Source organism: Prunus avium, chromosome 1 (genome assembly GCF_965620075.1).
Source record: "Prunus avium chromosome 1, drPruAviu1.hap1.1, whole genome shotgun sequence".
NCBI classification, from domain to species: Eukaryota; Viridiplantae; Streptophyta; class Magnoliopsida; order Rosales; family Rosaceae; genus Prunus; species Prunus avium.
The window spans coordinates 20840323-20852391 of NC_142284.1; the positions used below are offsets into that span (position 1 = coordinate 20840323).

A 12069-nucleotide genomic window follows, 5' to 3' on the forward strand; every position below is an offset into this window, starting at 1 on the left:
TTATTGTTATTGGTTCCTCTTCCTCCATTGTTTTTTTCACAATTCTTCTTGAACATTTGGTGCCGCACATTGCATTTTGCAACTTCCTTCAGAGTTAGAATCGCTGCAATCAATATGAAGAAAGCAAACCCAGAAAAAGAGTTATAACGAAACAACAACCCATTGATCAATATCTTCAAAACTAAAAACCCATTAACCAAACCCAACAAACACGGAAAAACTCAATTCTCAAATCAAACTAATATCATTTTGCTGAATACCATCAATCAAAACCATCAAAAATCCAAAACCCCATCTCCAAACCAAAAAAGTTAGAAAAAAGAAAAATATGTTCTTAAAAACCGAAGTTTTAATGTTTTACTGAAATGGAAAAACAAAAACCAACCATCATTCAAGAGAAACATGCAAATAGGAAGCTCGCACTTGAAGGCATCGATCTTCCTCATCTCTTCCCTCCAATCGCTTAACAAAATCGTCAAGCTTGGACAGCCTCTCAGACACATTACCGATCATTGAAACCTCCTTAAGGAAATCACTGATCATTTTAGGCACAAAAGTAGGTCTAAAATCCAATATCAGTTCAGGAGGAACCGAACCCATTTGAGAGCAAGAGAGATGAAAACCGAGAATCAGAAATAGTAAGGACCTATTTTCAGACCCTATTTTTCATGAGTCCTTAGAAGTCATTTAACAGAATGGTACATTTGTCTTTAAAATTGCGAAAACGAGGTGGGTGGGAAAATAGGACAGTTAGGTCTAAAATCCAATTTTAGTTCAGGAGGAACCGAACCCATTTGAGAGCAAGAGAGGTGAAAACCGAGAATCAGAAATAGTGAGGACCTATTTTCAGACCCTATTTTTCATGAGTCTTTAGAAGTCATTTAACAGAAGGGTACATTTGTCTTTAAAATTGCGAAAATGAGGTGGGTGAGAAAATAGGACAGGTGGATGGAAATAGCAGCACTTTTTTTTTCCTTATTTGCCCTATCAATCCCAACTGTTTTGTTAAAATTGCCACATATACTTTTTTTTTTTTTATCAGAATATTGCCACATATACCATTAGCTAAATAGTTAGTCAATTAACCCCACAAGCTCAAAAAAAAAAAAAAAAACAACCACTACGTATAACCACTACTGCATCATCACCCACCAAGGTATGCCCCTCGATCAAATTCAACAGCATTCGCAGCCAAGAGAGATAAAGATCTAATACATTGATAAAGTCGATGGCAGAAAACTGATGAAATTGAAAACGAAATTTGATTACTTTTAGAACGGGAAAAGTTAGACCAAATTCAAGAAGCTTGCTTGAGTTGAATTCAAGTGAACATTTTCGTGATTGTATTAATTGCTACCCAATGGATTTAATATATGAAACCAATTGCGTAAGATTCTAGTCATTTAGGAAGTGGGTCTTTGATTTGACGGTCAGTAGATTCCCATTGAGATTATGGCCATATGGTAAGAAGGTTCAGTGAGGTTGTTTTTCCGGTCTGGTTGGATTGGTTTTACGATGACGGTGGTGGATTGGTTTGGAACTATTAGGGGTCATTTGATGCTTAGGATTGAATTGGATAATGAGTCTAGGGTTTGATATTAACTCTATTATTGTTTTTTTCTCAAAAAATTAATGACTACTTATCAGAATATGGGGCAATTTTTATTACAATAACAATAATGTTAGGAACACCAAATTTGAGTCCCAAAAATGAAGTGGCTTCTACCATATCATTATGTTTCAGTTGAAAATTGATACATGTACTTAACCATAATTAACTTATTTTGACACAGAAATTAAAAAATTATTTTTGAGTGAACCTAAAAGTGACCACTCCACAACACCATGTTCTACCTCCACCAATCTTCCCTCCTTGTTATTCACATAATATTGGATGCACTGGAAGGGAGGTGCAGCTGGGTTGGGGAGCCACAGTAGTGGTGAGGGGCAGTCCGGCTGTGCGGCGGGTGGCTCAATGAAGTGAGGATTGGTGGTGGCAAAAATGTTGTACAGTGGTCACTTTAGGTTAACTTAAAATTAGTTTTCTAATTTGTGTTAAAATAAATTATTAAAAGTGTCATCAAACAAACCCTAACATTAACTGAGTACATCCTATAATATTTAAATTAAAATATAAAATTAACTAAGTACACCCTATTTAATTACCAAAAATACCCTTAATGCACCCTATTTAAATAATTTTTAAAACTAATAATAAACATTTACAAATGAAATAATTGAAAAGATTTATTTATACAAATAAAATATATTTAAAAAAAACCTATCGAGCCCCCCACTCCCCCTCTCCTCCCACAACTGCCTCCACACCCTGCCCCTACCCGCCCATTCCTTCTCCACCACCTATACATCTCCAAGTTCTACACCCTCCCTCACACACATCCCTTCGTACCCAGCCCCAGACCCAAGCCCCCGAAAATTTATCAAGGTACCCAACCTCCTGTCGTACCCCCAGAATATCACCTTGACCATCGTACATCAAGTGGGCTAGCACTTATATTTTTTTATTCATCATGCCATCTCCATCTGGATCAATCTCAAAGAGCTTTCCTACTTATATGAGCCAATTTCATGTCACCGAAATTAAGTATAAATGAAGCCAAGGTGGAGGGGTTTCTTTTGTTTTTTTGTTTTTGTTATTTTCTTAGATATGGTCCATTGTCATTTAGATACAATGGATGCGTGACACTAATTGAATTCTCTTCAATTGCAGTCCTCCCAATCACTACTTGCTTGCATCAAGGGTCGATTGTTACATGTGGAGATTGAATCTGACTAGTTGTAGATGATTCAGATGCTTAAAGGTGAGCATCAAGTAGATGTTGCAGTGGATGCTATTGTGTTTGACATTAAGATGCTTGTTGGCAAGCTCCATCAGGTTGTTTTTATAGCTACTCCCTCCCCGTCAGTGCAATAAGGCAGCACATGAGGTTGCGGCCTTTGTGTCTAGAGTAGGTGGTAATCACGTTTGGGACCAAAGTGTGGCCTGAGTGGATTTTTGATATTTTAGCTAGTGATGTAAACCTTGCTATTCATCTTTAATAAAACTCTCTTTGTTTGGAAAAAAAAAAAAAAAAATCAATTGTATGGCCAGGTAAGCAAACCTTGTAGCCACCATATTCGAGACATTTACAATATATGACATTGGTTGAAAATGGCAAGTACATGCAAATACCACTTTTAAATATCCGTTTTCTCCTACAATCAAGCTTATGACATTCAATTTAATTGATGATTTCATGGCTCACAGATTGAAAACCTATTTAATTCAAATTTCAGCTCTATATACATATGGAAACTATATTTTTTAGAATTCCATATTTGGCTTTATTAAATTGGTAACATATACCTACCTTTTAGCTATAAATTTATTGAGTTTTTCAAAATTCTTTGATGGAATTTTTTTGTCATAATGTTAATTTTTTAATATACCTAGTATGGAGGTATAACTTCTTTTTTTTAAACATATGTGTTTTACCTGGCATTGAGGTGCATCCAATATGTGCTTTACCTAGTAGTGAGGTGCATCAAATATGTACTATACCTATTAGATAGGTAGATCAAGTTCAATGGTTAGTAGGGTATTGCACCTGGAGCATAGGATTATCAAATTTAAGAATAATATTAATATAGTTCATGAAGAAATAAACGAGTACAATGAGATGGGGAAAAAAACAACAACATGTGAATTATTAATCCCTTTCGCAAAGTTATAAAACTAAAAAAATAGTACAACTTGACAATTGGTGAGAAACAATTGAAAATTTTAATAATCTTTAGGTACATAGAGTGGAAAAAAAACATTGTACTACAAAAAGCTACACAACAATGAAATTAAAACCTAAAACAAAAAGATGGGAAAAAAAACAATAATAGTATATGAGTGGGCAATTGTATTATCAACGAATTATAGAAGGAGTACACAAATAAGTGGCAATGGATTAACTTATTTATGCACAATATGTACATTAATAAAATCCACGTTAAATAGGAATTTGCACAAATCAAGCACAAGAAAAAAAATGAAGTTCCGACATTTACATTCAAAATGTAATTATTCCTTTAATTACATTATCAAATCTAATCATTAATGGCCTATAAATCCTCATCTTACCCGTTTTAGACAATAGGGATATAATAGGAATAAAAAAATTTAAATACAAACCAGTTAAATACAAAAGATTGAGTCAGCATGTCAAAAATGGAATGTAATCTACATGGAAAACTAGTTAAAGGACTTGTATCAACAAACAATAATTCGAGGACTAGACCCAACTATTGGTTGGATTTTTGGACCTCTATCAACTTTTCTATAAAATTAACTAAGTACACCATACTATCAAACTATTTATTGAATAACTAATTTACCTAATATAAAATGACCAAAAAGGATATATTGAATTGTGAAACAAATATAATTTTAATAAGTACACCATACTCACCATATTCAACCCTAATTAAACGTAGAGAAGTTTTTATATTGCTTGGTGCTTGGTTTTTGTAATACAAAACAATATCGATAATAAAAAAAAAGGTAAGGAATTTTTTCACCTAAAAAAAGTAAGGAATTTTGGAGGAAGAACCAAATTGGGTCAGCCCTACATTGCTTTGTTGCTGCAAGAAATTTAAGTTGGGAATTTGATTGGTGCATATTTATATATCATTTCGTACCCTTCTAACTTATGATTTGATTATGTTTTTGAGTTAAACTTCTGCTTTTAATAAATTTTGTGTTTGTTTCAGTGTAATAAGCTTGAGACTCATCAAATGCATTTTGGAGACAAGTTAGCTCATAATGGTGTCTGCAGATCAGTCAACTTCACGAATTAGACTGTACTTGCTCAGGATGAACCAGATGTTGAGCCCTATATCATTGGAAATATGCAGAACTCTAGTTTCTGGATCATTTTACGGTTCATGATTCCGAGTCTCCCAGAGGAAGTTATGCAAGTTTTGGCAGCTTAAGGTCAAATTCGGGAGCATCTGCGTTACTGGGCCAAAAATGACATTTGAAGGTCTTTCCGATTTTTTCTTGAGTTGGGCTGTATATGCTTGGAAAGATAATTCAAAGGGTTTGAAGATCCAGATTTTTTAGGAGGGAAGATCAAGCCCAAAAAGAAAGGAAAGAAAAGAAATGAAGTCAATTCCAGTATATTTTCGGCAGTCAACTGGAAGGCCCAAAACGTACACTTTTACTACTCAGATGGGAATACATTCTTCATAAAAGTTGTTCCAATGGGTGTCTATTATGACATAACCAAATTTGAGCCTCATTGGATACATATTGAAACCTCAGGCCTTCTTACACCAAGCCTGGTTCAGAAGAATCGTTTTTTCCAACAACCAAAAGAAAACCCACATGGGTTGGCAGCAAAAGGCAGCCACAAATTGAACACCTTTGAAATCCCATGTGAAGAAAGCTTGAGGTGCAGCAAAAGAAGTATGTGATGGAATTGATTCCAACCACACTAACATAGACAAGATGAAGTGGGAGTTATAGATTGTATTAAAAGAGGAATGGTGGTGTTGGATTTCATCATGATGTTCCTCCCTCTTAGCCCTATAAATAGAGAAGTCTTCAAGCTTCAAAAAACACCCCCAAAGGAGGGAGCTCTCAAACACTTCTCTAGAGCTCCCCTCCCTTCTCTCCCTCAAATTCTCTTAGTTTCTCTTTCTAGTTTTCAATTGTTGTAATGAAATCTTTGTGCTAAAATTCTCCTTAAGTTTTTCTTAGTTCCACTTTACTTTTCATTGTTATGTAAATTCTTTTCTTTAGTTTCAAGTTTGATTAGTTTCCAAGTTTCAATTATGGTTTTTGTTCTTATTCATTATGCTTATAAGTTAATATCCTAATTTGAATGATTGATCACCATTTAGGCTTGCATGTTAGCTATCTTGGTTTGAATTAAGAGTAGACACCATGCTTTAATTCGAATTGAACTATGAATAGGAAGAGTATGTATGGACATTCGACAACAGGGATTAGATACATACTTGGTTGTTTAAAATGTTCTTCTATGCTTAATGGATTCCTAATGCTTAGTTTAGGTTAGACAACAGATGATCAAATTAGGGAATTAGGAAAACAAGGTTAGGACCAGACACCATGACTTAATCATACTTTAGCTAGAATCAATCCGTTAATCTAATTGAACTTGGGAACTTATCTGCTTAAGTTATTTTCTTTTCTTTCTTTCTTGTTTTATTTATTTTCTTTCTTGTTTTTCTGTTTTGTGTAGGAAAACTGAATTGGATTATTCAATCACCAATCCCTGTGGAATCGACCTCGCACTTACATATGCTATACTACCGAACGGCTCGTGCACTTGCGAGTATCACAAGTTGAGGATGCAGCTGAATCCATTTTGATGCAGCTGAATCGACGCAACAGAATTCACTTTCAATATACTAATCAACTTGAGCTTGAGGAGGTTCTTGTCCATCATCAGAGTTCATGAGGGCAATTTCAGCGCGTGTTTTAGCTAATGTCAAATTGACATTCTGCATCTTGTATTTGTTGATGTAATTGGGAAGTAACCCCAACGCAACCATAATTCAATATATATTCTTTTTGGTTATTTTATATTAGGATAAATTAGTAATTCAATAAATAGTTTGGTAGTAGGATGCACTCAGTTAATTTTAGGGTTCGTTTAGCAACACTCGTTATTAATTACCATTAAGTACATATGTCAATTTCAATTAAAACATGATGTGGCAAATGTCACCTCATTTTGGACTCAAATTTTGTATCCTAGTACCACCCTCCTTTAATTGTATTCATTGACTTTGTTCATTGGTTGGTATTATGGTCAATTAACGTTAATTTGAAAATTCTTTATCAATTGGTTGCAATCTTCTCCTCCTTGGTTTCTTATAGACATCCTTAGCCAAAGGTATATTCTTACCTATACGTCCCTCATCTTCTCTTTGTATTCACCTCAGCAAGAGGTAATACAATATATAGCCTACCTCAATATTACCTATATATCCCTTAGGTATTAAGATTGAAACTCTAGAGTTCTCTACAAGTCTTTGGCTTTTTATCACAATAACGTGAATCCGCATGCTCTAATGAAAAACTTGGTTTTTGTATCACAATTTTCTCTTATAAGTGTCGTTACTCTGAAAGAGGCAAATTTACTTGGGCAAAATTCATATACCTCATATGTAGGTATAGAAAAGAAACTGATATATATATATATACGACCTTATATGTAGGTTAAAAGTTTCAATTTGTATATTTATAATTTGAACCTTTTGTTAGGTATATTATCATGGGGGTTTAACTTTGATCGGTATAGTACCTATAAAAATATGAGACACATTATTGTCTTCATATAGGTTTTTTTTTTTAAAAAAAAAAAAAAAAAAAAGGAATGGCTACATGTAGGGTATATAATTCTGGAGAATAACAATTTAAAAAATATATTTTAAAAAATGGATATACAAAACAAGAAACTACAAATAAAAAAACAAGTTACATATCTTTTCAATATAGACCCAGTCAATGACCAAAATGTTGGGGCAAACCCTCGTATTACAGTTATTGAATAAAAACCCAATTTTTATTTATTACTTAATTTTTATGACTATTTTGCCATTGAAGGTAAATAAAGGAAACAAGTTAAAAGTGCTTTATTTGATGCATTTTGAATTTGAACTTTGAACATTTATGGCTAAAATAATTCATAACTCACAAACACAATATCAAAAAATAAATGATTTGACCAGAAAAAAAAATTATATAAAAAAACTAAATACAATGCACATAATTAATCTACCTAACCAAAAGGTAAAAATGAAGAACACATACATGACAACATGCATGAGTGCAGAAATATAACATTGTTAATAGGGAGATATAAGTTAGTAACCTACATACGCAGAAAACTCACAAATACCAAAAATCTAAGCTAGCTATATATATAATAGAATGACAAAAAGAAAAGAAAAGCCTACAACATACTGAATGGGGTTCGAAACGCATACATTCAAACTATACCTACACCACAGATGATGAAGATAATTTGCTAACTACTACACCATAGGTAACAATAAATAGAACAAAGCATGCCTATTAAACGACCTCTCGTTAGAAATAACCATCCATACTTTGAAAGAAGAAAGAAAAAATAGGGCAAACAATGTGTTAAAAACAAGTTTTTCCTATTGTGGAATGGAACAAATACAAATAAGTGAAACAGGAAAGTCTCAAGATTACCGCAACGCAATACAATATTCATATAGGAGAACTGAAACCCTAGCTAGAGCACAAAAAGGGTAAGCAAATCTTGTATTCGCATCACAGAAGATTCAAAAAGGGTAAAGCCTATAAGAAGGTGTAGTTGGCTGTTTATAGAGCCGTCAAACAATAATCAGAGATGGAGTTTTCTAAGACCTACTTGTTTGTGCTCACTACTACAAAAATCGCAATAGACGACGGTAATCCACCGTCGTGTTTTGGGTTTTTCAACCGTCGTGAAATCGACTGACATCTTTTGATGCATAAAACCACGACGGTAAATCCCTGTCATCTATTATATGAAAAGACGACGGTTTTAAGTAAAACCGTTGTTGTTCTTATGTAAAAACAATAATTTTTTTGTTAAAAACCGTCGTTATTTATGGGAAAAGACGACGGTTTATAACAAAAACCGTCGTTATTTATGGGTAAAGACGACGGTTTATAAAAAACCGTCGTTATTTATGGTAAAGATGATGGTATCTAGTTAAAACCGTCGTCATTTATTGGTAAAGACGTCGATATTTCGTTAAAAACCATCGTCACTTATTTGTAAAGACGTCGGTATTTTGTTAAAAATCGTCGTTAATTGTATATAAAGAAGACGATATAGTGTTAAAAAGGTCATTGATTATATGTACAGACGGCGATTTTTCAATAAGTTCCCAAGCTGTTACATTATAGTTTTTTGTTTCTTATAATTCTATACAACACTTTTAACTAGAAAACCAATTATAATGCTTTATTAACGAATATATACACTTAAAATTTATTTCTTTCATAAAACTTGAAGATTCAATAGTTATTACATAGTCAACCAATCTTTATTCTATTACATTCATACTTCCTACCTATAATTAGAAATAAAGGAGCTAAAAAATTTCTACTAATGTGATCTGAAATTCATCAATTTGTTCTTGGGTTGACTTAGCTCTGCCTTCTTGCACATTTTCCAAGTTGTATTTCCCCTCCCTTGTAACAATATCAGCAACAGCAGGTCCTACGAGACTTGCAAAATTAACATCAAACTCCACAAATACAAATCTGATCCAAATATATTTCATTCTAATCACTATGCTATCAATGTAGATAAAAACAAGTTCTAAATGACCAAATTGTCTAACCTTCTCCAAAGATGTGATGGTCCAATGAACCCCTGAATTTTGATTATCCTTTGAACATTTGATCTCAAGTAGTGTACCACTGATACAATTAATTTTCAGTAATGAGATTGATATATATAATTAAAGTTTAAAGAGAATTCATCAAATCGAATGTTGGGAACTAGAGAGTGATGATGTTCTCTTTCTACAAAACATTTAGCAATTGTAGCTTCAGTAAAGTAATCATCTTGCAAAGCAGATAGAAATTCGATAATAAAAGGAGGAGAGATCTCAAGTCAATGATGTAGGTAGAAATAAGAAATTAAACCTCAATTAAGCACTAGTCTCATCTCCAATTCCACATTATGATTTATAAACATTTATAACCAACACTACAGCGTTAAAGCATACACACACTTGTAATTACCGAACATTGGACTCCATGATTGGTTAATTACATCTAAGTAGATAGAACCGGATCTGCAAAATCCTTAGAATGAGAGTGTGACAGAGGGAAATTTAAGCAAAATCCTTAAATGAGATAAACACCAGTATAGCAGTATAGTAATTCATAAGGCTGAGAATACCAAGCATATCTACAGCTAACTTAAAATAATGGTTCCACCAAAGAAAATGTACAGTAGTATGGCCATTAATAATACCTGTTTGAGAGCTGCTCTATCATATGATGAGATCACATGACAATCATCAGAAGTAGAACATCTCAAGACACCTACTATGATGGAAAATCATGGATCAGAAAAGTTTACTACATTCAAGACATTTGCAAACCATGATGGAGTCAATAATGAGAGACAACACCTACTATAATGTGACAATGTGTTTATACTCTATAAAGAATACCAATATTGTATCAGAATTTCAGGAGCAACAAAAGCTCAAATGCTGATGATTAGTAGCATATCAATTGAATATTAAGCAGTTTGAGTATCAACAGTTCAAATCATATCAACATGGACAATTTCAAAATCCATTTAAGCCTATCAACAGTTCAAATCAGAGAAACACAGATGTACCAGTTACATATGGGTAGCTTGAAAAAATTATGAAAAAAAAAATTGAAATGTCATACAGAAAGCTAAATCCCCAAATTAAAATAAGAAAATCGAAAGTGTGAGAACAGAATACAGGGTTCTCTAAGAGGCTTCAAGAGTAGCCTAGGTTTAGCCTTCGATTCCATCAATTGCTCAAAAAATCACACATTCAAAATCAAAGTAACCAAAAAATAATATAGATGGTGGAATCAGATAGAAAATTGAAACTTACACTCGTTCTTGTCTTCTAAGATTTGTCAATTTCCTTTGGCTCAAAATAAAAAATTAAATTAGAAGAAGGATGAGGAGGAACTTACAGAGGCTGGAGAGTGGAGCAACAGATCTGCGAGATAGAGAGAGAGAGAGAGAGTCATGACATAGAACACAGACCAAGCCAAGAGAGATCGATTAGCACAGCCTCTTCAGATTCCTTAGCAGACCTCTCCAAATTCATGTCTTCAATTCTCGAAACGAATTTCCCTCCATTGGACCTGAGCCAACATAGATAGTCATACTCATATTCCTCTGAAAACACAGATACCTTGTTGGATTCGTCACTCGCTGCTCGTCAAATCTTTGTACGAAGTAGTCGCCAAATTTACCTCTGACAGAACGGCTGTTGTAGTATTTGAGCCAAGAGAGGCGGATTGTGAATGGGAAGGTGTGTTGTGAATTAATACTAACTCACATCCCCTTAGGACCTTGTTGTTGATGAACTTTGTGACAAACTCAATGATAGATGAGTCTTACACACACACAGAAATTTAACCAAAATAGAAATGACACAAGTGTTTATAGAGGTTCAGCAAATTACCTACTTCCTCTTTGGTGATCTCCTTGAGAACTTTCACTAATGAAGATAGGTTACAACTTTGGTTTACTAAGAAGAAAACCCCTTAGAACTCTACCCTCACAATCTGTTTCTCTCTCACCCTTGCTCAACACCTTGATACACTTAGAGAACTCTCTTGCTCTCCCCTTGGTATTTTCTGAACTTACAAGTTTCCAGCTTCTATACAACTCTCTATAGTTTGCACAGACTTATGCACTTAACAACACATTAACATTCTCTTGCTTCCTCTTCTCTCTTATATAAGCCTTTGGACTCCAAGATAAGGTATCATTAAGTTCTGCACGTTCTTGCTTTAGTTATCCAACTTTAGACACCTGTTATGGCAGCTCACAAAGCAAGTGATCAATGCCTGCTATAGCTGCCATCAATCTCTTGAACCAAGAGAGAATTCACTCATTGAAGCAAGTCATCAATTTGCCAAAGTGTTCTCCCCAACTTTCCAGCTGCTTGCCACCTCTTATTACCTTAGAAGTGATCAGAAAAATCCTTGCAAGTCGATAGAAAGTGGTAGTACACCAAGGAGGACTTGAAAACGCGTAGGAAAAAACAGCACAGCACGTCTGGCGACCGATCGCGGATACCATGCGACCGGTCGCTGATACATTTTGGATACCTTGCGACCGGTCGCGGATACCTTGCGACCGGTCGCTTCTTGCGATTTCTCCAGACTTTGAATCTGTGAAAAAACGACCGGTCGCCCAAACCTTGCGACCGGTCGCTCACTCCTTCACTTGCATACTAAATGTGAGCCATTTTTACAACAAGGTGGCGAAGCCAGTATTGAAGGAGAGGTTC

At 34.3% G+C, this 12069-nt stretch overlaps 1 long non-coding RNA gene across 1 annotated transcript; it reads right to left on the reverse strand.

The window, feature by feature from the left end:
• Window positions 1–9059: 9059 nt before the first annotated feature.
• Window positions 9060–9852, reverse strand: LOC148297541 (uncharacterized). The gene is made up of 3 exons (XR_015834530.1): window positions 9784–9852; window positions 9388–9466; window positions 9060–9263 (listed from the first exon to the last, which is right to left on the reverse strand). It is a non-coding gene; the product is annotated as an uncharacterized LOC148297541 (long non-coding RNA).
• Between the last annotated feature and the right edge of the window lie 2217 nt (window positions 9853–12069).